The 24,687-nt window shown below is 44.6% G+C and overlaps 1 long non-coding RNA gene across 2 annotated transcripts; it reads left to right on the forward strand.

The window, feature by feature from the left end:
- The first annotated feature begins 841 nt into the window (after positions 1-841).
- On the forward strand, positions 842-19,716 carry LOC120390730. 2 transcript variants are annotated; one of them, XR_005591122.1, is made up of 9 exons: positions 847-874; positions 2,415-2,447; positions 4,501-4,533; positions 6,323-6,355; positions 6,781-6,813; positions 11,852-11,884; positions 13,602-13,634; positions 16,858-16,881; positions 19,507-19,716. It is a non-coding gene; the product is annotated as an uncharacterized LOC120390730 (long non-coding RNA). The 2 variants fall into 2 exon arrangements; XR_005591123.1 differs by lacking the exon at positions 4,501-4,533 and having other exon boundaries at positions 842-874.
- Positions 19,717-24,687: the final 4,971 nt, after the last annotated feature.

The raw sequence follows: 24,687 nt of genomic DNA on the forward strand, positions 1-24,687 counted from the left end.
ATTTGATTCCTCAGACCCATTTTTGCAAATAGAGTTGAAATGCGATTTTTCTTTTAAATGTCCCCAAAACACTTATAATTTTTCAAACAGCTCCAGATAAGAAAAAAGGGGGTGGAAGCAGAAATAAATGAAAAAAAAAACACGAATTTTTTTTCATTTCTCATTTTGTAAAACAAACAAACAAACAAACAAACAAAAAACTTTTTTCCGGAAACACATTGACAATATTTTTACAAAAATTCATTTCAAAAATTTGAATCACTTCTAAATTTTTATCTTGAGCAGTCAGACTCAAGAAAGGAAGTCCCAAAATTCCAGATTATGGAGGTTAATCTGACCCCTAAGAAGCAAGGGTAGGGTGGCTATTTCTCATCACAGAGCTGTCTGTTGCTATGACTGAAATACAAGCTTCTCTGGCATAGCTCTATCAGTATGGGGTATGCCATACTGGAGTCCTGCGTTGACAACAAAAATGGCGACGAAAAGAGCTACAAAAATGATCAGAGGGCTGGGGCACATGACTAGAAGGGTGATTCTGTCAGCATGCTGAACATCCATCGGGGAGGTGGAGTGCCTATATTGGCAGAAAAGGACCTTCAGTTGGCATGCACAGCATATTCCACAGGGACAATGCAGTGTAATGCAGACATGGCCATATTTTGCTTTGGGGTTGGGGGGTGGATATGCGATACTTGCAAAAGCGCACTAATATAGCTATACAGGCAAAGAGCTCCTACTGTAGAACTGACCTGGGAAAGCTATTGTCATTGTGAGGAATCAGCTATTGAAATGATATTGGAGAAAGAGGAGAGTGAAGTAACTCCTAACTATCTTCTTACAGGGAGTCGTGAGTCCAGTTCAAGGAGCTGTTGAGGTGAGTACTGTAGATTTACTTTATTGTTAGGCTGTTTTATATTATCTCAGTACCTCTTAGCAAGCCCGAACCCTGAGACCTATGGAAAATTGGAGTATCCTGGACACACGTTCAAAGACTGGCACAAAACACAAAGCAATGGGCTTCCAAGTCCAATGGGGACATGTAAGTGTTAATCCAAGTGTTCTTTGCAATTTCAATTCTCCCATGATAGTGGGTTCCTGTGGGCTCTGTTCGTTATAATCACTTCCCAGGTGGAGTCATACATACTGTGAGCTGTGATACACTGGGAATCCTGTCATTCTGCATCTGCGAGACTGAGGATAATAGTATCACCATGGACAATCACACACATGGCCTCATCTATACAAGAGAGCAGATCCCAAGCTGGGGTAAATTAGTGTTGTTCTATCAATGTAAGTGGAGACAGATCAATGGGTATAAATCAACCATTGCTCCAGTAAAGTCAGAGGGGCCAGATCCCCTTCTGGAGTAAATTATCCATAGCTTCACTGGAGTCAACGGGCCAGATTCCAAATGGGTGTAAATCAGCATTCCTGTATTGGAGTTAATGCTCCAGGCTAAACCGAGGTAGCTCCATTGGAGGCAGGACAGTGGTTAGCAGCGTCAGTGGTGCTCTGCCTGTGAGTACTGCAAATTCACTTTGCTAACAGAGTCTGTTATATTATCCTGATACTTTTAACAGTCAGAGGCCAGATTAAATGGCAGAAGCCCACTCCCTTAACGGTTAGGGTTAGCAATTCTATTAAATGAGAGATCCCTGGCGATCCTAGTCTCTCTTTTATTGGTCTGGTTTCCCATCATGTTCAGAATCTGGAGTTTCAGGTGCTGCTTTATAAATTGGTGGTAATAGGACCAGCTATGATTACAGACCCCTTTCACACCATAAAGGTTATGTTAAGAAACTCTAGGGACAGCATATTGCCATATTACACAGGGAGGTAAATCAACTCTAAGCTTTCCTCATTGATAAAGGAGATTGGTCTCTAACAATCTAGGGATTGAGTTTGAGCAATCAGGCTTGTAACATCATATAAGACCCATGGTATCAATGGAGCTCAGATTCAATACTTCATAATCGGAGTTAACAAACGGAAACCAACATTAAGCTCCAAATCATGGCTGCCCTTCCCCCTAACTCCATTCTTTACTGAAAGGGAATCAGTGCTTTGCCAGTAGAAGCTCTGCTGGTAAAAGTTAAAGTACTACTAGAATTAATACTTTGTATCAGAACGATATTTTTCTCTGTGAAACATTAACTTAAGTGTCTCCTTTTTCTTTCTGCCCAATGGTGAATTGTTCTGTGGTGATCTCATAGCATTCCCTGTGGCTGAGCTTGAATTGTCTGAGATACTTTCTCTACTGAAAACTCACATTGATATAACTACCTCTCTCATGAGCGTGAAAAATCCACACTCCTGAAAGAAGTAGCTATTCCAACCTAACCGTCGTTGGAATCAACAACTTGGAGATGGTATTGGAGAAGGGAGTTTCTTGATCTTGCCCTATTTCTGTACAGGCGGTTGCACGTCCGGTTGGAGGTCTTGTTGACGTGAGTACTCAAAATTACTTTGCTGTCCAGCTGTTCTGTATTTCAGAATCTGGAGTTTCAGGTGCTACTTTATAAATAGGTGGTCATATGCCCAGCTATGATTACAGCCCCCTTACAAACCATAAAAGCCATGTTCAGAAACACTAGGGACAGCATATAGCCATATTACAAGGGGAGTTAAGTGAACTCTGACTTTTCTTATTGAGAATGCCCACTGATCTCTTGGACAATCCTGGTGTTGGGTTTAGGCAATCAGGCTTGTAATGTCAGATGCAACTCATGGTATCAATAGAGTTGCTAAACCTCCCCAGCCTCATTGTGGACTTCATAACTGGAAGAAACGTATGGAAACCAAAATTAAGCTTCAGATCATGGTTGCCTTTCTCCATGTCTCCATTCTTTACGAAAGGGAAGCAGTGCTTTGCCCGTAGAAGCGCGACTGCTAAAAATGAAAATACTACTAGCAATAATACTTTCTATTATAATGAAGATTTTCACTGTGAAATATGAACTTAAATGTTTCCACTTTCCTTTTTGCCAAAGGTGAATTGTTCCTGCATGGTCTCTTAGCATTCCCTGTAGATGAGTTTGAATTCTCCGAGGCCCCATCTACACTTAAAATTCATATCAGCAAAGCTACATGTAAGCAGTTATCCTGACCTCTCTGTGTAGACGGTGCTAGGTTTACAGAAGAATTCTTCCCTAGACCTAGCTACCGCCTCCAGGGAAGGTGGATTACCTACAGAGATGGGAGAACCCCTCCCATCACTGTACCGAGCTTCTACACTGAAGTGCTGCAGTGGCGCACACCTGTAGCCCTGCACTATGCTGATGCAGTGTTTTAAGTATAGACATACCCGGAATAGCTCTAGTGGGGAGAGGAGGTTAAAGAGTTTTTGTCACGCATTAAGAATGTTCTTTAGATCTATTATTGTGCTTTGATATCTCTTACTCTCCCATATCCATTACTCATTTAGACAAACAAGTGCAGTAGTGGTCAGCGATTCAAGAGTTCTCATTCTTTGGAGCTCAAGCACTTTTTTCTGATTTTTCAATGAAAATAATGAAAACTAAACCAAAAAAGTTCTGAGTTGTGTCCTTTGATTCTCAAAATCCATTTTTGGAAATAGAGTTGAAATGTAATTTTTCATTAAAATAGTCCAAAAAGATGCTATAATTTTTCAAGCAGCTCCAGTAAAGAAGAAAGAAGGAGGGAAGTAAATGGAAAAATGTCAAACTTTTTCATTTTTTTATTCTATCAAACAATGAATGTTCTCTGGGAAAAAATTGACAATTTTATTACAAATATTCATTTTGAAAAAATGGAACCAGCTCTAATTCTTATCTTGAAAAGTCAGATTCAAGAAAGGGAGTTCCCAAATTCTGGAGGTCAATCTGACTACTGAGAAGGAAGGGTAGGGAGGATGTCTCCTATCCCACAGCTGTCTGAGGCCATGCCTGAAATACAGACTTCTGCTGGCACAGCTCTATAGTGTGGGGGACGAAGAGGTTTGATTCCTGACTGACATGGCTGTGCTGGCAAAAGCTTCTCCTTACTGGAGCTGCAGTTAGAACTAGCAAAACTGTGCTTTTGCTGGTATTGCTGGGCCTGGCTTGCACTAAAAACTTCTGCCAGAATCGCTATATTCGCTAGCAGTGTGAAAAAAATCAGCTCCTTCTGGAAAACAGCTCTGCTGAAAAATCTCTAGCATAGAGATAAATATATCAACTCAAGGGTGAGTCTCTCATCTTACTGAATGTCAAGCAGGGAGGTGGTGTTATTAGGTCAGAACAAGTCCTTATGTCAGCATATGCAGCCTGTACTCTAGGACCTATGCAGGCATAGGCTCTGTAGCATAGACATGGCCTCATTTCCCTTTCAGAGGAGAATAGGCTATACCAGCAAAAGCACATTAGTATACTGGTAGAACTGTACTGGCAAAGCGCTTCTAGTGTAGACATGGCTGGAAACGCTATTGCCATTGTGAGGAATCAACAACTTGGAAATGGTACTGGAGAAGGAGTTTCTTGATCTTGCCCTATTTCTTTACAGGCGGTTGCACGTCCGGTTGGAGGTCTTGTTGACGTGAGTACTCAAAATTACTTTGCTGTCCAGCTGTTCTATATTATCACAGTATCTCTTAGCAAGCCTAAACCCTGAGCCCAGTGGTCAACTGGAATAGCCTAGACACACATGGAAAGAGTGAGGTAAAACACAAAGCAATGGGCTTCCTATTCCAACGAGTGCACATAAGAATTACAGATCTCCAGCTGGTATAAATGATCTATAGCGTCACCGGAGTCAACGGGCCAGATTCCAAATGAGTGTAAACAGGGGTGAAAGTAACTTACAGGATTTACCAGTACGGCCGGAGTCCTGAGGTGGGCGTGGCCTCATCCAGAAGGGGCGTGGCTTCTCAAGATTTAAAGGCCCTGGGGCACCAGCTGTGGCTGGGAGACCCAGAGCTTTTAAATCAACCAGGGGATCCCAGCTGAAGAGGTGGCTGGGAGCCCCCCGGGGCTCAGGGGCAAATTAAAGCTTTGTGGGGCTGGGGCAGGGATTTAAAGGGCCCAGAGCTCCTGCTGCTGAGGGGAGCCCCGAGCCCTTTAAATCCTGGCCCCAGCCCAACTGCCAGAGCCGTGGCCGGGATTCAAAGGGCTCTGGGCTGCCCGCAGCGGCGGGGAGCTCTGAGCCTTTAAATCTCAGCCCCAGCCCGGCCACGAGAGCCGCAGCCGGGATTCAAAGGTCTCTGGGCCGCCCGCAGCCGCGGGCAGCTCAGAGCCCTTTCAATCCCCGCCGTGGAAGCCAGTGCGATCCAGCATGGTGTACTGGCTCTTGCCGGTATGCCGTACCGGACCGGCTTACTTTCACCTCTGGGTGTAAATCAGCATTGCTGTTTTGGAGTTAATGCTCCAGGCTAAACTGAGGCACATCCATTGGAGGCAGGACAGTGGCTAGAAGCGCCATTGGTGCTGTGCCTGTGAGGACTGGAAATTCACTTTGCTGAACCCGTCTGTTACACTGCCCTGACACTTTCCACAGAAAAAGGCCAGGTTAAATCCCAGAAGCCAATTCTCTTAATGGGTAGGGCTTCCAATTCTACTAAGTGAGAGACCCTTGGCAGTCCTATTGTCTCTCATAATGGAAAATCACACCAAGAAAAGGACTCCCATATTTCAGAATCTGGAGTTTCAGGTGCTACTTTATAAATAGGTCGTCATACACCCAGGTATGATTATCTCTAATTCTTATCTTGAGGGATCAGAGTCACAAAAGGAAGCTCCCATATTCTGGAGGTTAAACTCACTCCTGTGAAGCAAGGATAGGGGGGCTCTTTCCTTTCACAGAACTCTCTGGGGCCATGTCTACAATACAGACTTCTGCTGGCATAGCTCTATCTGGATAGGTAATAACTGGAGATATACCAATCTCCTAGAACTGGAAAGGACCTTGAAGGGTCATGGAGTCCAGCCCCCTGCCTTCACTAGGCAGGACCCATTTTTGCCCCAGCTCCCTAAGTGGCCTCCTCAAGGATTGAGCTCACAACCCTGGGTTTAGCAGACCAATGCTCAAACCACTGAGCTATCCCTCCCCCCTTATTGGATGGGGTGCAATAAAGTTTATGTCAGCATATGCATCATCTACCCTAGGGCCAATGCAGTCATAGGTTCCATAGTATAGACATGGCCTCATTTCCCTTTCAGAGGAGAATAGGCTATACCAGCAAAAGCACACTAGTATACTGGTAGAACTGTACTGAGAAAGCGCTTCTAGTGTAGAAATGGCTGGAAACGCTATTGCCATTGTGAGGAATCAACAACATGGAAATGGCATTGGAGAAGGAGTTTCTTGATCCTGCCCTATTTCTTTACAGGCGGTTGCACGTCCGGTTGGAGGTCTTGTTGATGTGAGTACTCAAAATTACTTTGCTGTCCAGCTCTTCTATATTATCACGGTATCTCTTAGCAAGCCTGAACCCTAAGCCCAGTGGTCAACTGGAAGAGCCAGTTGGAAAGAGTGAGGTAAAACACAAAGCAACGGGCTTCCTATTCCAACGAGTGCACATAAGAATTACAGATCTCCAGCTGATATAAATGATCTATAGCTTCACCGGAGTCAACGGGCCAGATTCCGAATGAGTGTAAACAGGGGTGAAAGTAACTTACAGGACTTACCAGTACGGCCGGAGTCCTGAGGGGAGCGTGGCCTTATCCGGAAGAGGTGTGGCTTCTCAAGATTTAAAGGCCTTGGCCTATTGCCATTGTGAGGAATCAACAACCTTGAAATGGTATTGGAGAAGGAGTTTCTCGATCCTGCCCTATTTCTTTACAGGCGGTTGCACGTCCAGTTGGAGGTCTTGTAAGGGTGAGTATTCAAACTTATTTTGCTATCCAACTGTTTAATATAATCATTCCAGAGGACATGCTTCCCATGCTGATGACTGCTTCTGCTCGACAATGATCCAAAGCAATGTGTGGACTGATACACGTTCATTTTCATCACCTGACTCAGATGCTACCAACAGAAGGTTGATTTTCTCTTTGGGTGGTTCGGGTTCTGTAGTTTCCACATCTGAATGTTGCTCTTTTAAGACTTCTGACAAAATGTTCCACACCATGTCTCTCTTAGATTTTGGAAAACACTTCAGATTCTTAAGCCTTGGATTGAGGGTTGAGTGCTATCTTTAGAAATCTCACATTGGTATCTTTTGTGTTTTGTAAAATCTGCAGTGACAGTGTTCTTAAAACCAACAGTATGTGCTGGGTCCTGTTTCGAAACTGCTATAACATGAAATATATGGTAGAATGTGGGTAAAACACAGAGCAGGAGACATACAATCTCCCACAAGGAGTTCAGTCACAAATTTAATTAACACTTTTTTTTTTTTAACAAGTGTCACGAGCATGGAAGCATTTCCTCTGGAATGGTGGCTGAAGCATGAAGGGGCATATGAATGTTTAGCATATCTGGCATGTAAATACCTTGTAATGCTGGCTACAAAAGTGCCATGCGAACGCCTCTTCTCACTTTCAGGTGTAAATAAGAAGCAGGTAGCAGTATCTCCCGTAAATGAAAACAAACTTGTTTGTCTTAGTGATTGGCTGAACAAGAAGTAGGATTGAGTAGAATTGTAGGCTCTAAAGTTTTACATGGTTCTGGTTTTGAGTGCAGTTATTTTAAAATAAAATCTACATTTGAAAGTTGCACTTTCACACAAAAGAGACTGAATTACAGTATTTGTATGAAGTGAAGTGAAAAATACTATTTCTTTATATCAGAAGGATAGTACAGGTCGTGCTGGTGTGGGAGTGGCATTAGATGTGAAAAAACAGAGTCAAATGAAGTAAAAATCTCAAATGAACCAAACTGTACCACAGAATCGCTATGGATAGTAATTCCATATACAACCAACCACCTGACCAAGATAGAGATAGTGACTGAAATGCTCAGAGAGCTTAGAGAGTTGTATAAAAAAAACAACTCAGATAATAACGGGGGATTTCAACTATCCCCATATTGACTGGGTACATGTCATCTTAGGACGGGACGCAGATATCACGTTTCTTGACACCTTAAATGACTACATCTTGGAGAAGCTAGTCCTGGAACCCCCAAGACGAGAGGCAGTCTTTGATTTAGTCCTAAGTGGAGCACAGGATCTAGTCCAAGGTGAATATAGCTGGACTGCTTGGTAATTGTGACCATAATATAATTAAATTTAACATTCCTGTGTTGGGGAAAAAACACAGCAACCCAGCATGGTAGCATTTAATTTCAGAAAGGGAACACCACAAAGAAAGAGGAAGTTAGTTAAACAGAAATTAAGAGGTACAGTGCCAAATATGAAATCCCTTCAGGTTGCAGGGAAACTTTTTAAAAACACTATAATAGAAGCTCAACTTAAATGTACACCCCAAATTAAAACACATAGTTAGAGAACCATAAAAGTGCCACCGTGGCTAAACAACTAAGTAAAAGAAGCACTGAGAGGCAAAGGCATCCTTTAAAAAGTGGAAGTTAAATCCTACTGAGGAATATAGGAAGGAGAATAAACTCTGGCAAGTGAAGTATAAAAATATAATTAGGAAGGACAAAAAAGAATTTGAAGAACAGCTAGCGAAAGACTCAAAAAGTAAGAGCAAAAATTTTTTGAAGTAGATCAGAAGCAGGAAGCCTGCTAAACAACCATTGGGGCCACTGGACGACCAAGATGCTAAAGGAGCACTCAAGGATGATAAGGCCATTGCGGAGAAACTAAATGAATTCTTTGCATCTGTCTTCATGGCTGAGGATGTGAAGGAGATTCCCAAACCTGAGCCATTCTGTTTAGGTGACAAATCTGAGGAACTGTCCCAGATTGAGGTGTCATTAGAGGAGATTTTGGAACAAACTGATAAATTAAACAGTAATAAGTGTTCTCTGGGAACTCAAATGTGAAATTGCAGAACTACTAACTGTGATATGTAACCTATCATTTAAATCACTTTCTGTACCAGATGACTGGAGGATAGCTAATGTGACACAATTTAAAAAAAAAAATGACTCAAAAGGTGAGCTCGTAATTACAGGCCGGTAAACCTAACTTCAGTGCCAGGCAAGCTGGTTGAAACTATAATAAAGAACAGAATTACCAGACACTTAGATGAACACAATTTGTTAGAGAAGAGTCAATATGGTTTTTGTAAAGAGAAATCATGCCTTACCCATCTATTAGAATTCTCTGAGGGTCAACAAGCATGTGGGCAAGGGGATCCAGTGGATATAGTGTACTTAGATTTCCAGAAAGCCTTTGACAAGGTCCCTCATCAAAGGTTCTTAAGCAAAGTAAGCTGTCATGGTATAAGAGGGAAGTTTCTCTCATGGATCAGTAACTGGTTAAAAGTTAGGAAACAAAGGGTAGGAATAAATGGTCAGTTTTCAGAATGGAGAGATGTAAATAGTGGTGCCCTGCAGGAGTCTGTACTGGGACCAGTACTACTCAACATATTCATAAACAATCTGGAAAAAGGGATAAACAGTGAGGTGGCAAAATCTGCAGATGATACAAAACTACCCAAGATATTTAAGTCCAAAGCAGACTGTGAAGAGTGACAAAGGGATCTCACAAAAACTAGGTGACTGGGCAACAAAATGGCAGATGAAATTCAATGTTGATAAATGCAAAGTAATGCACATTGGAAAAAATAATCCCAACTAGAATATAAAACAATACGGTCTAAATTAGCTGTTGCCACTCAAGAAAGATTTTTTTCCAATGAAAATTATGAAAAATAAAACCAAAAATATTTTTAATTTTGTTGGTTCCCCAGATTCTTGTTTGCAAATAGAATTCAAATTCTATTTTTCTTTGAAATTTGCAACAAACACAATTTTTCAAACAGCTCCATAAAAGAAGAAAGGGGAGAAAGAAAATGAAAAAATGCAAAACTTTTTCATTTCTGATTTTGTCAAATTTTTTTTGACAATTTGCTTGCAAAAATTCATTACGAAAAATGTTGATCATCTCTAATCCGTATCTTGAGGGAGCAGAGTCATGAAAGGAAGCTCCCATATTCCAGACGCTGGAAGTTAATTTCACCCCTGAGAAGCATGGATAGGGGGACTGTTTCCCATCGCAGAGCTGTCTGGGGCCAAGTCCACAGTACAGATTTCTGCTGGCATAGCTCGATCTGTATGGGGTACGAAGAGGTTTGATTCCTTATTGACGTAGCTGCACTGGCAAAAAGTCATAGAATCATAGAAGATTAGGGTTGGAAGAGACCTCAGGTGGTCATCTAGTCCAACCGTCTACTCAAAGCAGGACCAACTCCAACTAAATCAACCCAGCCAGGGCTTTGTCAAGCCGGGCCTTAAAAACCTCTAAGGATGGAGATTCCACCACCTCCGTAGGTAACCCATTCCAGTTCTTCACCACCCCCCTAGTGAAATAGTGTTTCCTAATATCCAACCTAGACCTCCCCTACTGCAACTTAAGACCATTCCTCCTTGTTCTGTCACCTGCCACCACTGAGAACAGCCAAAGCTCCATCCTCTTTGGAATGTCCCTTCAGGTAGTTGAAGGCTGCTATCAAATCCCCCCTCACCCTTCTCTTCTGCAGATTAAACAAGTCCAGTTCCCTCAGCCTCTCCTCGTAAGTCATGTGCCCCAGCCCCCTAATCATTTTTGTTGGAGAGAGTCCAGTGGAGGGCAATTCGTCTACATCTTTTCTGTGGTGGGGGGGCCCAAAACTGGACGCAATACTCCAGATGTGGCCTCACCAGTGCCGAACAGAGGGGAATAATCGCTTCCCTTGATCTGCTGGCAATGTTCCTACTAATGCAGACCAATATGCCGTTAGTCTTCTTGGCAACAAGGACACACTGCTGACTCATATCCAGCTTCTCATCCACTGTAATCCCAAGGTCTTTTTCTCCAGACCTGCTGCTTAGCCAGACGGTCCCCAGCCTCTAGCAGTCCATGGGATTCTTCTGTCCTAAGTGCAGGACTCTGCGCTTATCCTTGTTGAACCTCATCAGATTTCTTTTGGCACAATCCTCCAATTTGTGTAGGTCACTTTGGACCCTATCCCTACCCGCCAGCATATCGATCTCCCCCAGCTTAGTGTCATCTGCGAACTTGCTGAGGTGCAATCCATCCCACCATCCAGATCATTAATAACAAACAAAGCCGGCCCCAGGACCGACCCTTGGGCACTCCGCTTAATACCAGCTGCCAGCTAGACATCGAGCCCTTGAGCCTGACATCCTAGCCAGCTTTCTATTCACCTTACAGTCCATTCATCCAATCCATACTTTTTTTAACTTGTTGGAAAGAATACTGTGGGACACCATAACAAAAGCTTTGCTAAAATCAAGATATATGATGTCCACTACTTTCCCCATATCCACAGAGCCAGTTATCATCATAGAAGGCAATCAGGTGGGTCAGGCATGACTACTGTAACTGCAGTTATACCCAGCAAAACTGTGCTTTTGCTGGTATTGCTGGGCCTGGTGTACACTGCAATGTTCTGCCAACATCACTATATCAGCTAGCTGTGTGAAAAACACTATGCTGAAAAATCTCCAGCATGGAGGCAACTATACTGACACAAGAGTGAGTCTCTCAGCTTACTGAACGTCAAGCGGGGAGGTGGTGTTATGATGTCGGAACAGGTCAGCATATGCAGCCTGTACTCTAGGGGCTGTGCAGGCATATGCTCTGTAATGTAGATATGGTGTAATTTCAGAGGAGAATATGCTATACCAGCAAAAGCACACTAGTATACTGGTAGAACTGTACTAACAAAGCGCTTCTAGTGTAGAACTGGCTGGTAACGCTATTGCCATTGTGAGTAATCAACAACCTTGAAATGGTATTGGAGAAGGGAGAGTTTTTTGATCCTGGTCTTTGTCCTTACAGGATGTTGTGAGTCCAGTTGGAGAAGCTCTTGGGGTGAGTACTCAACATTACTTTGCTGTCCCGCTGTTTTATACAATCATTCCAGAGGACATGCTTCCATGCTGATGACTGGTTCTGCTTGATAATGATCCAAAGCAGTGCGGACTGATGCACGTTCATTTTCATCATCTGGGGCAGATGTTACCAACAGAAGGTTGATTTTCTTTTTGGGCGGTTCGCATTCCGTAGTTTCCGCATCGTAGTGTTGCTCTTTAAAGACTTCTGACGACATATTCCCACATCTCATCCCTCTCAGATTTTGGAAAGCACTTCAGATTTTTAAACCTTGGGACGAGTGTTGTAGCTATCTAATTATCATGCCTGACTAATCTAATTGCCTTCTATGATTAGATAACCGGCTCTGTGGATGAGGGGAAAGCAGTGGATGTGCTATTTCTGGACTTTAGCAAAGCTTTTGATACAGTCTCCCACAGTATTCTTGCCAGCAAGTTAAAGAAGTATGGGCTGGATGAATGGACAGTAAGGTGGATAGAAAACTGGCTAGATGGTCGGGCTCAACGGGTAGTGATCAATGGTTCCATGTCTAGTTGGCAGCCGGTATCAAGTGGAGTGCCCTAAGGGTTGGTGCTGGGGCCGGTTTTATTCAATATCTTCATTAACGATCTAGAGGATGGTGTGGACTGCACCCTTAGCAAGTTTGCAGATGACACTAAACTGGGAGGAGTGGTTGATACGCTGGAGGGTAGGGATAGGATACAGAGGGACCTAGACAAATTAGACGATTGGGCCAAAAGAAATATGATGAGGTTCAACAAGGACAAGTGCAGAGTCCTGCACTTAGGACGGAAGAATCCCATGCACTGCTACAGACTAGGGACTGAATGGCTGGGCAGCAGTTCTTCAGAAAAGGACCTAGGGGTTACGGTGGACGAAAAGCTGAATATGAGTCAACAGTGTGCCCTTGTTGCCAAGAAGGCTAATGGCATTTTGGGTTGTATAAGTAGGGGCATTTCCAGCAGATCGAGGGATGTGATCATTCCCCTCTACTTGGCACTGGTAAGGCCTCATTTGGAGTACTGTGTCCAGTTTTGGGCCCCACACTACAAGAAGGATGTGGATAAATTGGAGAGAGTACAGCGGAGGGCAACAAAAATGATTAGAGGGCTGGAGCACATGACTTACGAGGAGAGGCTGAGGGAACTGGGATTGTTTAGTCTGCAGAAGAGAAGAATGAGGGGGGATTTGATAGCTGCTTTCAACTACCTGAAAGGGGGTTCCAAAGAGGATGGATCTAGACTGTTCTCAGTGGTAGAAGATGACAGAACAAGGAGTAATGGTCTCAAGTTGCAGAGGGGGAGGTTTAGGTTGGATATTAGGAAAAAAAAATTCACTAGTAGGGTGGTGAAGAACTGGAATGGGTTACCTAGGGAGGTGGTGGAATCTCCTTCCTTAGAGGTTTTTAAGGCCCGGCTTGACAAAGCCCTGGCTGGGATGATTTAGTTGGGTTTGGTCCTGCTTTGAGCAGGGGGTTGGACTAGATGACCTCCTGAGGTCCCTTCCAACCCTGAGATTCTATGATTCTATCTTTAGAAATCTCACCTTGGGTACGTTCTTTGTGTTTTGTCAAATTTGTCAAAGCGCTGCTAGTGTAGAACTGGCTGATAACGCTATTGCCATTGTGAGGAATCAACATCATTGAAATTATATTGGAGAAGGGAGAGTTTTTTGATCCTGGTCTATGTCCTTACAGGATGTTGTGCGTCCAGTTGGAGGTCTTCTTAGGGTGAGTACTGAAAATTATTTCGCTGTCCAGCTGTTTTATATTATCTCAGTACCTCTTAGCAAGTCTGAACCCTGAGCCCATTGTTTAGCTGGAATAGCCTAGACACACGTGGAAAGAGTGAGGGAAAAACACAAAGCTATGGGCTTCCAAGTCCCACAGGGGTGTCTAAGAGTTAATTCAAGTGTTCTTCGCAATTTCAATTCTCCCATTCTACAATTAGGCAATTATTGCATTTCTGTGGTCTCTCTTCATTATGACCAGGTCCCAGATGGAGTCATACATATTGTGATCTGTGATTCATTGGAAATCCTGTGAATCTGCATACCTGAGACTGGGGATAATAGTGTCCCCGAAGGCAATCACATACGTGACCTCATGTATACAAGGGAGCAGATTCCCAGATGATGTAAATTGGTGTTGCCCCAATAAAAGAAGTGGGGACAGATCAACAATTCAGGTGTCACTCATCTATAGCTCAATGAAAATTAATGGGGCCAAATGCCTAACTGATGGAAATCAGTCTTAGCTCCAATAAAGTGAGTGATGCTAGATTCCTGGTTGGTGGAAATGATCTATATAACTCCAGGGGAGTCAATGCGCCATATTCCAAATGGGTGTAAATCCACATCTCTGTATTGGAGATGTACCAGAATAAAATGATGTAGCTCCACTGGAGTTAGAGCAGTGGTTAGCAGCATCAGTGGGGCTGTGCCTGTGAGTACTCAAATTCACTTTGCTTTACGAGCCTGCTACGTTACCCTGATAATTTTAACAGAGGCCAGGTTAAGTGATGGAAGCCCATTCCCTTAACGGGTAGCAACTGGCAGTCCTAGCTTCTCGCATGATGGTAAATCAGACCAACAATATGGTTCCCATTGTTACAGAATCCCCAGGGTGCAGCCTGCAACTGTGGGACCGCTGTGCCCCCTCAACCCCCTCCAGCCTGGGCTGTCTCTCAAAATGCCTTGCTAGTAACCAGCAGCAAACCCCTCCAGTTGCTGTTATTACTCAGCACAACCACATGTGGAGCCCCACACCTCGCTAGATTGCATGAATGCTTCCAGAGCCACTCATGAATCACACAGAGAAAGGCACCAGCCAAATCCCTCCAGCTCTCAGCACTGTACCTCAGGAATATACTATCTTGCACTGCTCAAGATGAGCAGTGCAAATTTATTAATTGGTTCACCACTTCATCAATGGAAAGTGGATATACATCCACTTTGCAAATCTGCAGTCTAAGCTCTCAACCCTATTAGCCTGGCTAACATCTAGATTAAGCAGCTTTTCTCACCCCAGTGGATATTGCAGTCCTTTATGTACACTGTACGGATTTCACCTGGGCCAGTCTCCTCTGCTGGAGTCTTTAGTCTTCTGTGAAAAGAACAGGAGTACTTGTGGCACCTTTGAGACTAACAAATTTATTTGAGCATAAGCTTTCGTGGGCTACAGCCCACTTCTTCGAATGCACAGAGTGGAACATATATTGAGGAGATATATAGACACATATAGAGAGCATAAAAAGTTGGGAGTTGTCTTACCAACTCTGAGAGGCCAATTAAGTAAGAGAAAAAAACTTTTGAAGTGATAATCAAGATACCCCAGTACAGACAGTTTGATAACAAGTGTGAGAATACTTACAAGTAAATCACCAGCCTTGCTGGACAATGGCTGGTGATGTATGTTCAACTTACAAGTATTCTCACACTTGTTATCAAACTGTTTGTACTGGAGTATCTTGATTATCACTTCAAAAGTTTTTTCTCTTACTTAATTGGCCTCTCAGAGTTGGTAAGACAACTCCCAACTTTTTATGCTCTCTATATGTGTCTATATATCTCCTCAATATATGTTCCATTCTGTGCATTCGAAGAAGTGAGCTGTAGCCCACGAAAGCTTATGCTCAAATAAATTTGTTAGTCTCAAAGGTGCCACAAGTCCTCCTGTTCTTTTTGCAGATACAGACTAACATGGCTGCTGCTTTGATACCAGTCTTCTGCGAGTGTCTTTGTTGCTTGCAGCATAGGTGGGGGCAGGAGAAAGGCCAGGCACTGGGCTCCTGTGTCATGAGTCCCCAGGCAAGGTTGAGCAATTCCCTTGGTGTGGCCTCATGCAGGTGAGTCATTGCATTGTAGCTCCCTTGCTGGACAATGGCTGGTGATGTCTGTTCAACAGCACCCACCCCGGCGTTGGTTACCTCCCTTGTCATTGTCTCTGTGTAGCTAGTATCTGGGTGCCTCCCAAACCCACAGCATATTTTAGTGAAAACATACAGCACAATTCTTATAATTTCATATGCATTGGTGCTTCACATGCTTAGATAGAACAATGTCTTTCAGCAGATCATAACCTTTCTCCTGATACCTTACCATGCATGCTTTATATGCAAGATCAGACTTATATAAAAATGAGGAATATGGGGGTTACAGGATACTCTGCCAAGGTATAGAGAGAGTCACACCAATGGTTCAAAATCTAGAGTTTCAGGTGTTGCTTTATAACCCGGTGGTCAAGATCAATCTATAGCTGCCATTCTGCTTGTCTCTGTCCCTTGCCCAAAGGGATGCAGCGCTGGGCCCGTACAAATGCTGCTGGTAACAATGAAAGTAATGGTAGGAGTAACATACTCTCTATTATAATGACGATTTTCCTCTCAGAAATATGATCTGACATGTCTGCGCTTTCCTCTTTGCCCAAAGGTGAACTGTTCAGGGACAGTATTTTAGCATTCTCAGTAGCTGAGTTTGGATTGTCCGCATGAGCAGGAAGGAGGATAAAAGGTTCTCCTCACTTATTAAAAACATTCTTTACATCTATTATTGTGTTTAGATACATTAAAAGCACCTTTTGTCCAAGTCTCAGATTCAGTGTGTACATATGGTTCTAAGAAGTTTGCGTGCTGGAGAAATAGAGGCCCTCGCTGACTGAGATTAGCTTATTATGCCATTTCCCTTACGCATTCAGGCCAACAGGAGGAAAAGTTGTCACTCATTTAGGGGGTCTCACAGTTGTGGGTTTCAAGTACAGATTCCTGGGGCTCGATTTCAAAAGGTGCCAAGCACCCTGGGCTACAAAAGAAGTCAGTAGGGGCTCTGGGACAATTTGCCATGACACAAGCACCTCAGTTGCTTCTGCCAGGGATAGGAGCTAACCAGCCTCATTCCAATGACACAGGAAGTCAATTGAAACAAATAACTTTCTTTGGTTTTTTTTTCCCCTAAAGGGTATACTGGGGAAATGATCTGTGGTGAGTATCTCAAGTTCTTTCTCTTGGAGAATCTCTTGCATTATCTTGGCAGCTCTCATAATGGGAATTGAGACTGGAGCCATTTGAGTTAAAGGAGGCACCCTTAGTATATATCATGGTACAACCTCAGTGAAAGGGAAAAAGTGCCTTCCTTTCTTGCTGTTGCACACCAGCCCTGACACAGAAAAGTTCCACACCGAGCAGCATCTGCGAATGGCATGAAACTGTTTGTTTCAGCTGCTGCCTTTAGTCCATGCCAAGAAGTAACAACTAGCGAGCAGAAACCAAGTTTTACCTTTTCGTTTATGAGGGGTTATTTTCCTGCTTGTCTGGTAGTTAGAGAGGGGATGGGTAAGTGCCAGGCTCAAATTCATGTTAATAACAGAGAACATCACTAGAACAATTCATAGGTTCATACATTTTAAGGCCAGAAAGGACCATTCCATTCAGCTGGTCTGACTTCCTGCATAACACAGTCAAGGGAATTTCATCCAGTCATTCTTGCAACGAGCCCATGATTTCTAGGTAAGCTAGGGCATGCATTAAAGAATGTATCAGAGGGGTAGCCATGTTAGTCTGGATCTGTAAAAGTAGCAAAGAGTCCTGTGGCACCTTATAGACCAACAGACGTATTGGAGCATGAGCTTTCGTGGGTGAACACAATAGCAGATTTAAAGATAGCCTTCCTGCAGCAAAAAAACTTAAGGACCAGACTTCAAAGAGAAACTACTGAGCTTCAGTTCATCTGCAAATTTGACACCATCAGCTCAGGATTAAACAAAGACTGTGAATGGCTTGCCAACTACAAAAGCAGTTTCTCCTCCCTTGGTGTTCACACCTCAACTGCGAGAAGAGGGCTACATCCGCCCCGATTGAACTAACCTCTTTATCTCCAGCCCGATTCTTGCTTGCCTATATATACACCTGCCTCTGGAAATTTCCACTACATGCATCTGACAAAGTGGGCATTCACCCACGAAAGCTCATGCTCCAATACGTCTGTTGGTCTATAAGGTACCACAGGACTCTCTGCTGACATTAAAGAAAGATATCCTGTGTAAAGTCCTCACCACCGCCTACATGTTTTAAGACTGTAAGTTGCGTTTTCAAAAGTGAGGTTCACTTTGGCACTTCATATCCCTGGACTTTCACCTGGACTCAGGCTCCTAAGTGCCTGCGTCAATTTTGAATCTGAGACTTGGACTCCTAAGTCACTTAGTTGCTCATGCAAATGTTATGCCAAGACTTGATTGACAGACTTCAAGTGATGGAGATTCCACTTTGTCTCTTGGTAACTTCCCCGTTTGATGGTTGCGTTCATGTAATAGGGAATGGGTCCAGTTCACCTGTAAAAAGTTAGGTGCCTCCCAGTTGGCCCTGATAGAGGGCTCCTGGCCTCTAAAAAGACTCAGGCAGCAGCTGAGAAAGGAGTCAGGTTGGAGAAGCAGGGAGCTGTTAAGAATTGCTAGGAGAGCTCTATCTGAGAAGGCAGTAATGGAAGATGTTGGGGAAGAGACCTGTGCAGACAGAGAACTTCCAAGAGCTGTTAGCATAGTGCTGTGGATGGCAGCTATTGGAGAGAACTGGCCAGAGCAGGAAAACCCTGCTGGACAGAAGCTGTCCCTAGGTAAAGGAGATAAACTAGCTCAGTCAGGGCAGGCTACGCCAAGAAGAAGAGGGTTGTTTCTAGACCAAGGCTCTCAGGAGATGTTGCTTAGCAGTGGTAGGACTCACAGGCAAAGGAGCCTGAAGTGTGGAACATTGTGGGGAGCCCTCTCGCAGAAGACCTGAACTGAGGGCTCTGGGAGAAGAAAGGTGAGAAGGATGGAGAATCACCAGAGATGTGGAGGCCCTAGAATAGGGGCCCAAAAGAACTGGGGAACAGTGTGCTTGTTGACTCTCAGGAGCACAGGCGCCAATTCCATGGGTGCTCTGGGGCTTCCATTAGCCTAACCGGGAAGAATGTACCGCGTAGCAGCACTGGCTTTGTGACATGCTTCCTCTCCTCAATCACTTTCCCTGATTTCACATCAGCCACTTCACCACCAGGTTCATGCACCACAGATCAGGAGCAGGGCAGAGGGCTACTCTCAACATCGCGGGGCTGCCCCCTTCAAACACACATGGCTTCTTCCCCTGCCCTCCTCTCACCCTCTCCACTGACTGCAATGCTGGGAAGTGCAATGCTGTCTCATTGAAACAGCATCCCCATGGCAGGCAGAATAAACTGTCCCTCTCTGTGTAAATACTGACACAGTGACAGGGATCTGATGAGTGTGCGAACCAGCATATAAACCAGTGGCAGCTCAAATCCCCCAAAGAAAGTTTTAATTTCTAAAATAACCCTTCCCTTTAATAAATCCAAGAGGTCAGTTCCAGCCCTCCCAGATCTCCCCTTGCTCTCTTCTCCCTCATTTCCCCATCCAATGTACATTGCCCCATCAATAGCAGTTTGTAAAGGGCACGGCCGTACAATGCACAATACTGTAAGTGGAATGCTGGCTGCCACACACAGCTGTATGGAGCTAGAATGGGACTAATCTCCTTCAGGGAGTGGGGGAGGTCTCTTGTCTGATCCCTTGTGGGTTTCTGGGACCATCATGACCGTTTGCCATCTCTCCCCAGGACTAAGAATTATGAATTAATAACTCAAATGCTGACGAAACCGGATTGGCTGACTTCGATGATGACACCTGCCATTATGCTTCCTGAGCTGCTGCTTCACAACTCTCTCACCAATCAAATGCTGACTGAAAATCATGAATCATACTGAATGGGCCTCTAGCTGATTACTGTGACAGTCATTGATTTTTTTATGCTTTTTGATGTAACAGGGAGCGGAAGGACACTGAGCTCTGTCCTGCAGCTGCCCTGGGGGATGGCGAGAGCTTTGCAAAAATTAAAATAAATACAAATGCACAAAAAATGTTCAGTAGCTGTTGGTTTTTTACTTTTTAGTAAAGTAAATTTCCTTCCAGGCTGGCATAGGATTAGCTCCACTGTAAAGGCTGACACTATTGTTAGTCAATTCTAAACTCCTTGTAGACAATGATTACTATATCAGGGGGAAAGACACTCTGTTCTCCAGTATTGCTCCCTCTCCCTCAGTGGGGAAACCAGGAAAATGAATAGTGGAGTGACACACAAATCCAGAAGAGCAGGAGAGAAGAGTATCTGTAAACTGAGCTACAGAACTACATTAACAGGGCTGTGACCGAGAGAACAGGTGAAAAGTTTTCCTTTCAGGGTAGATGTTCCAGCACATAATCCCTTAAAGTCTAGAGGTGCCTCCTTGCACTCCATAAAATGATCCTTTTCCAGAACAGTTACATTCTTTTGGCATGAATATCAGACAAGAAACCACTCCCATTAAATCAACCCATAAACTGCGCCTTAGTCTTGCTTCTTCAAAGGACACAGATTATAGATAAATTCATGAGAAGGTTTAATTTGTTCTAAATTACTTGGGCTTCAGCCTCTTCCACTGGCTTCTCAGCCTCATCCAGCCGAGCTCCCTACGTCTGGACTGTCACCCTCTATCCTTAATGTGAGACACAAAATCTCTTCCCCAAAAGACATTGGGGTTGGGATTTGCAAAGAATCCTAAAGGTGTTAGGGAAGCAGGATACCTAACTTCCTTCGGTCTGTCTGAAAATCCCAACCTAGGGCAACAGAATAATATTTTGCAAAGCAGATGGTAGCAGGGCTGCTCTTTTTGATCATTCCACTAACAACATGTCGACCGCTGCTGGAAATAAAAGTGGCAGCTCTCCCTGAACCCCTCTCCACGTTCTCATGACTCTACTGGATTGTGACTGCAGAAGCAGCCACTTCCACGCAACCTGTTAGGAAGCTGTCAAAGCTCTGATCCATTTCCCCACCAGACAGCTGTGAGGAGACCCAGCCACTGGTTTCCATGTCTTCCAAGCCTCCAGAGTCTGAACAGACACGAGCCCAGACACTGCCCCTGTCTTGGAGTCCTTATGTACATGCCGAGGATGCTGATTTATCTAGCACCCCCTCCTGAGAGTTGCAACCAGGAGGTCCAGCCACCCCGTTGCTAGAATCAGTGCTGACTCCTCTGACTCCCCCGTAGCTTAAACTCACCCTCTTCCAGAATCCCACCGAAGATAGGAGCCCTCCAATTTAACTCTTCCCAGCGGCCCATGATAAGGTGAAACATGTAACATGGAGAGACAGACTTTGCATAGGATTCTAAAATACTATTGCACATTACTTAAGCACAAGAAATACACAGAGAGAGCAGATCATATATAAACCCCCAAACATCCTAAACACAATGCCCCTCACTCTGGCTCACCCTTCCCTTGGGAGTCCTTTGGGGACCATCTGTGTTCAGGTAGGCAGGATTCCTCCACCTCATCAACCTCCTGCACCAGTTCCCCTCAGGTTGAATTGGTGACAATGGCCAAAGACCCCAAATAGATCTACTCCTGCCTTTATAACCTTCCAATCCCCGTCAGGTGTGACTCTTGGATCTGTTTCCTCAGGCAATTTCATTGCCAGTGGACCACTCCCTGACAAACTCATCCCCCAGGTTGGGAGTCAGTCTTTATTTCAATAGGGGACCATCCCAATTTAATGACCCTCTACTGTCAGTGCTATATCATTACACCTTCGAATTTCAGTCTACCATGGAGACAAGATCACAGAGAAGACCTCCCATACACACATTCAAAATAGAGTTTGCAATCTAATAAAGTATCAGAGGGGTAGCCATGTTAGTCTGGTTCTGTAAAAGCAGCAAAGAATCCTGTGGCAGGGCTGTTATAGACTAACAGACGTTTTGCAGCATGAGCTTTCGTGGGTGAATACCCACTTCTTCAGATGCAAGTGGTGGAAATTTCCTGGGGCAGGTATATATAAGCAAGCAAGAAGCAAGCTAGAGATAACGAGGTTAGATCAATCAGGGAGGATGAGGCCCTGTTCTAGCAGTTGAAGTGTGAAAACCAAGGGAGGAGAAACTGGTTCTGTAATTGGCAAGCCATTCACAGTCTTTGTTTAGTCCTGAGCTGATGGTGTCAAATTTGCAGATAAACTGGAGCTCAGCAGTTTCTCTTTGAAGTCTGGTTCTGAAGTTTTTTTGCTGTAGGATGGCCACCTTAAGATCTGCTATTGTGTGGCCAGGGAGGTTGAAGTGTTCTCCTACAGGTTTTTGTATATTGCCATTCCTAATGTCTGATTTGTGTCCATTTATCCTTTTCCTTAGAGACTGTCCAGTTTGGCCGATGTACATAGCAGAGGGGCATTGCTGGCATATGATGGCATATATTACATTGGTGGAAGTGCAGGTGAATGAACCGGTGATGTTGTGGCTGATCTGGTTTGGTCCTGTGATGGTGTTGCTGGTGTAGATATGTGGGCAGAGTTGGCATCGAGGTTTGTTGCATGGATTGGTTCCTGAGCTAGAGTTACTATGGTGCGGTGTGCAGTTGCTGGTGAGAATATGCTTCAGGTTGGCAGGTTGTCTGTGGGTGAGGACTGGTCTGCCACCCAAGGCCTGTGAAAGTGTGGGATCATTGTCCAGGATGGGTTGTAGATCCCTGATGATGCGTTGGAGGGGTTTTAGCTGGGGACTGTATGTGATGGCCAGTGGAGTCCTGTTGGTTTCTTTCTTGGGTTTGTCTTCCAGTAGGAGGCTTCTGGGTACACGTCTGGCTCTGTTGATCTGTTTCCTTATTTCCTTGTGCGGGTACTGTAGTCTTGAGAATGCTTGGTGGAGATTTTCTAGGTGTTGGTCTCTGTCTGCGGGGTTAGAGCAGATACGGTTGTACCTCAGTGCTTGGCTGTAGACAATGGATCTTGTGGTGTGTCCGGGATGGAAGCTGGAGGCATGAAGGTAGGCATAGCGGTCGGTAGGTTTTCGGTATAGGGTGGTGTTGATGTGACCATCACTTATTTGCACCGTGGTGTCTAGGAAGTGGACCTCCCGTGTAGATTGGTCCAGGCTGAGGTTGATGGAGGGGTGGAAGCTGTTGAAATCATGGTGGAATTTTTCCAGAGTCTCCTTCCCATGGGTCCAGATGATGAAGATGTCATTGATGTAGCGTAGGTAGAGAAGGGGCGTGAGTGGACGGGAGCTGAGGAAGCGTTGTTCCAGGTCGGCCATAAAAATATTGGCATATTGTGGGGCCATATGGGTGCCCATAGCGGTGCCACTGATCTGGAGATATATATTGTCAGCAAATTTGAAATAGTTGTGTGTGAGGATAAAGCCACAGAGCTCAGCAACCAGTTGTGCTGTGGCATCATCAGGGATACTGTTCCTGACAGCTTGTATTCCATCAGTGTTTGGGATGTTTGTGTAGAGAGCCTCTACATCCATGGTGGCCAGGATGGTGTTTTCTGGAAGGTCACCAATGCATTGTAGTTTCCTCAGGAAATCAGTGGTGTCACGGAGATAGCTGGGAGTGCTGGTAGCATAGGGTCTGAGCAGAGAGTCCACATATCCAGACAGTCCTTCAGTGAGAGTTCCAATGCCCGAGATGATATGGCATCCAGGATTTCCGGGTTTGTGGATCTTGGGTAGTAGATAGAATAACCCTGGTCGGGGCTCTAAGGGTATGTTGATTTGTTCCGGTGTTAGTGTAGGGAGTATCCTGAGTAGATGGTGCAGTTTCTTAGTGTATTCCTCAGTGGGATCTGAGGGAAGTGGCCTGTAGAATTTGGTATTGGAGAGCTGTCTGGCGGCCTCCTTTTGGTAGTTGTTATATCCTTGGGGGCAGACGGTTTAGGAAGAAATCACTTGAGGCCAGACAGCAGACGCTAACAAAACCACCATTTTATTTACAGACTCAGAGAACTCACCCAGCCGGCTGAAGCTGGCTGAGCTAACCCCTAATAATCTAACTCAGTTACCATAGGAACCAAAAACCATGACAACCAAATACACAACATATTCCTCCCCAATAAGAACATCCCCTAAATAAAGCACACACTAGACTAGAGAAGGAGGGTAGACTGCCTCCATTCCCGACTAAACCCTGGGGATTATTTTGCCCCATAACCATGGGTTCGCCCTAGCTAAAGATCCAGCCGATGAGGAGGCTCTGTCTCTAGGTGGATTACGGCGAACTTCTGGTGTTGTTGCACCCGAAAGTACCATGGGCTCAGGGTCCGCAGCACGAACAGGTGAGGAGGTGGTATCAGCTCGTGCTGGGCAAAGGGGCATCTCAGCCGCCGGCAGTAATGGAGGAGAACAGTCAGGAACAGGTGATTCGTGATTCGGTGTCTCACCAGAAGAGGTGAAGTCAGACCCCTCAATTGCAGATGTGTCCTGAGGACTGGCATGACCTGGCAACAGCTGATCTACATGTCGCCGCCAGGTAAGATTCTCTGCAGTCCAGACTGTGTAGGAAACAGGTCCTGTTTGAGTGATGACTGTGGCCGGGACCCATTTAGCTCTGGAAGTATAATTCCGAGCCAAAACTGGCTGTCCCGGGCTAAAGGTTCGGTCTTTTGCTCTGGGTGCCCGTCTGATGACTTGATATTGCTGTTGATGTTGCACAGTTTGTCTGGGTTCAGAAGGTTTCAGCAGATCAAAGCAAGTGCGCAGCTGTCATCCCATCATTAGAAAGGCCGGGGATGCCTGGGTCGTAGCATGAGGTGTGTTTCGGTAGGAAAGTAAGAAGGTATCCAGACGCTTTTGAATGGAGTGTTGTCCCCTTGCTGATTTCAAAGCATTTTTCATTGTCTGCACAAATCTTTCAGCTAATCCGTTGGTGGATGAATGATATGGTGCTGACGTGATGTGGTGTATCCCATTTGCCTTCATAAAATTTTGAA

Source organism: Mauremys reevesii, linkage group 24 (genome assembly GCF_016161935.1).
Source record: "Mauremys reevesii isolate NIE-2019 linkage group 24, ASM1616193v1, whole genome shotgun sequence".
Lineage (NCBI taxonomy): Eukaryota > Metazoa > Chordata > Testudines > Geoemydidae > Mauremys > Mauremys reevesii.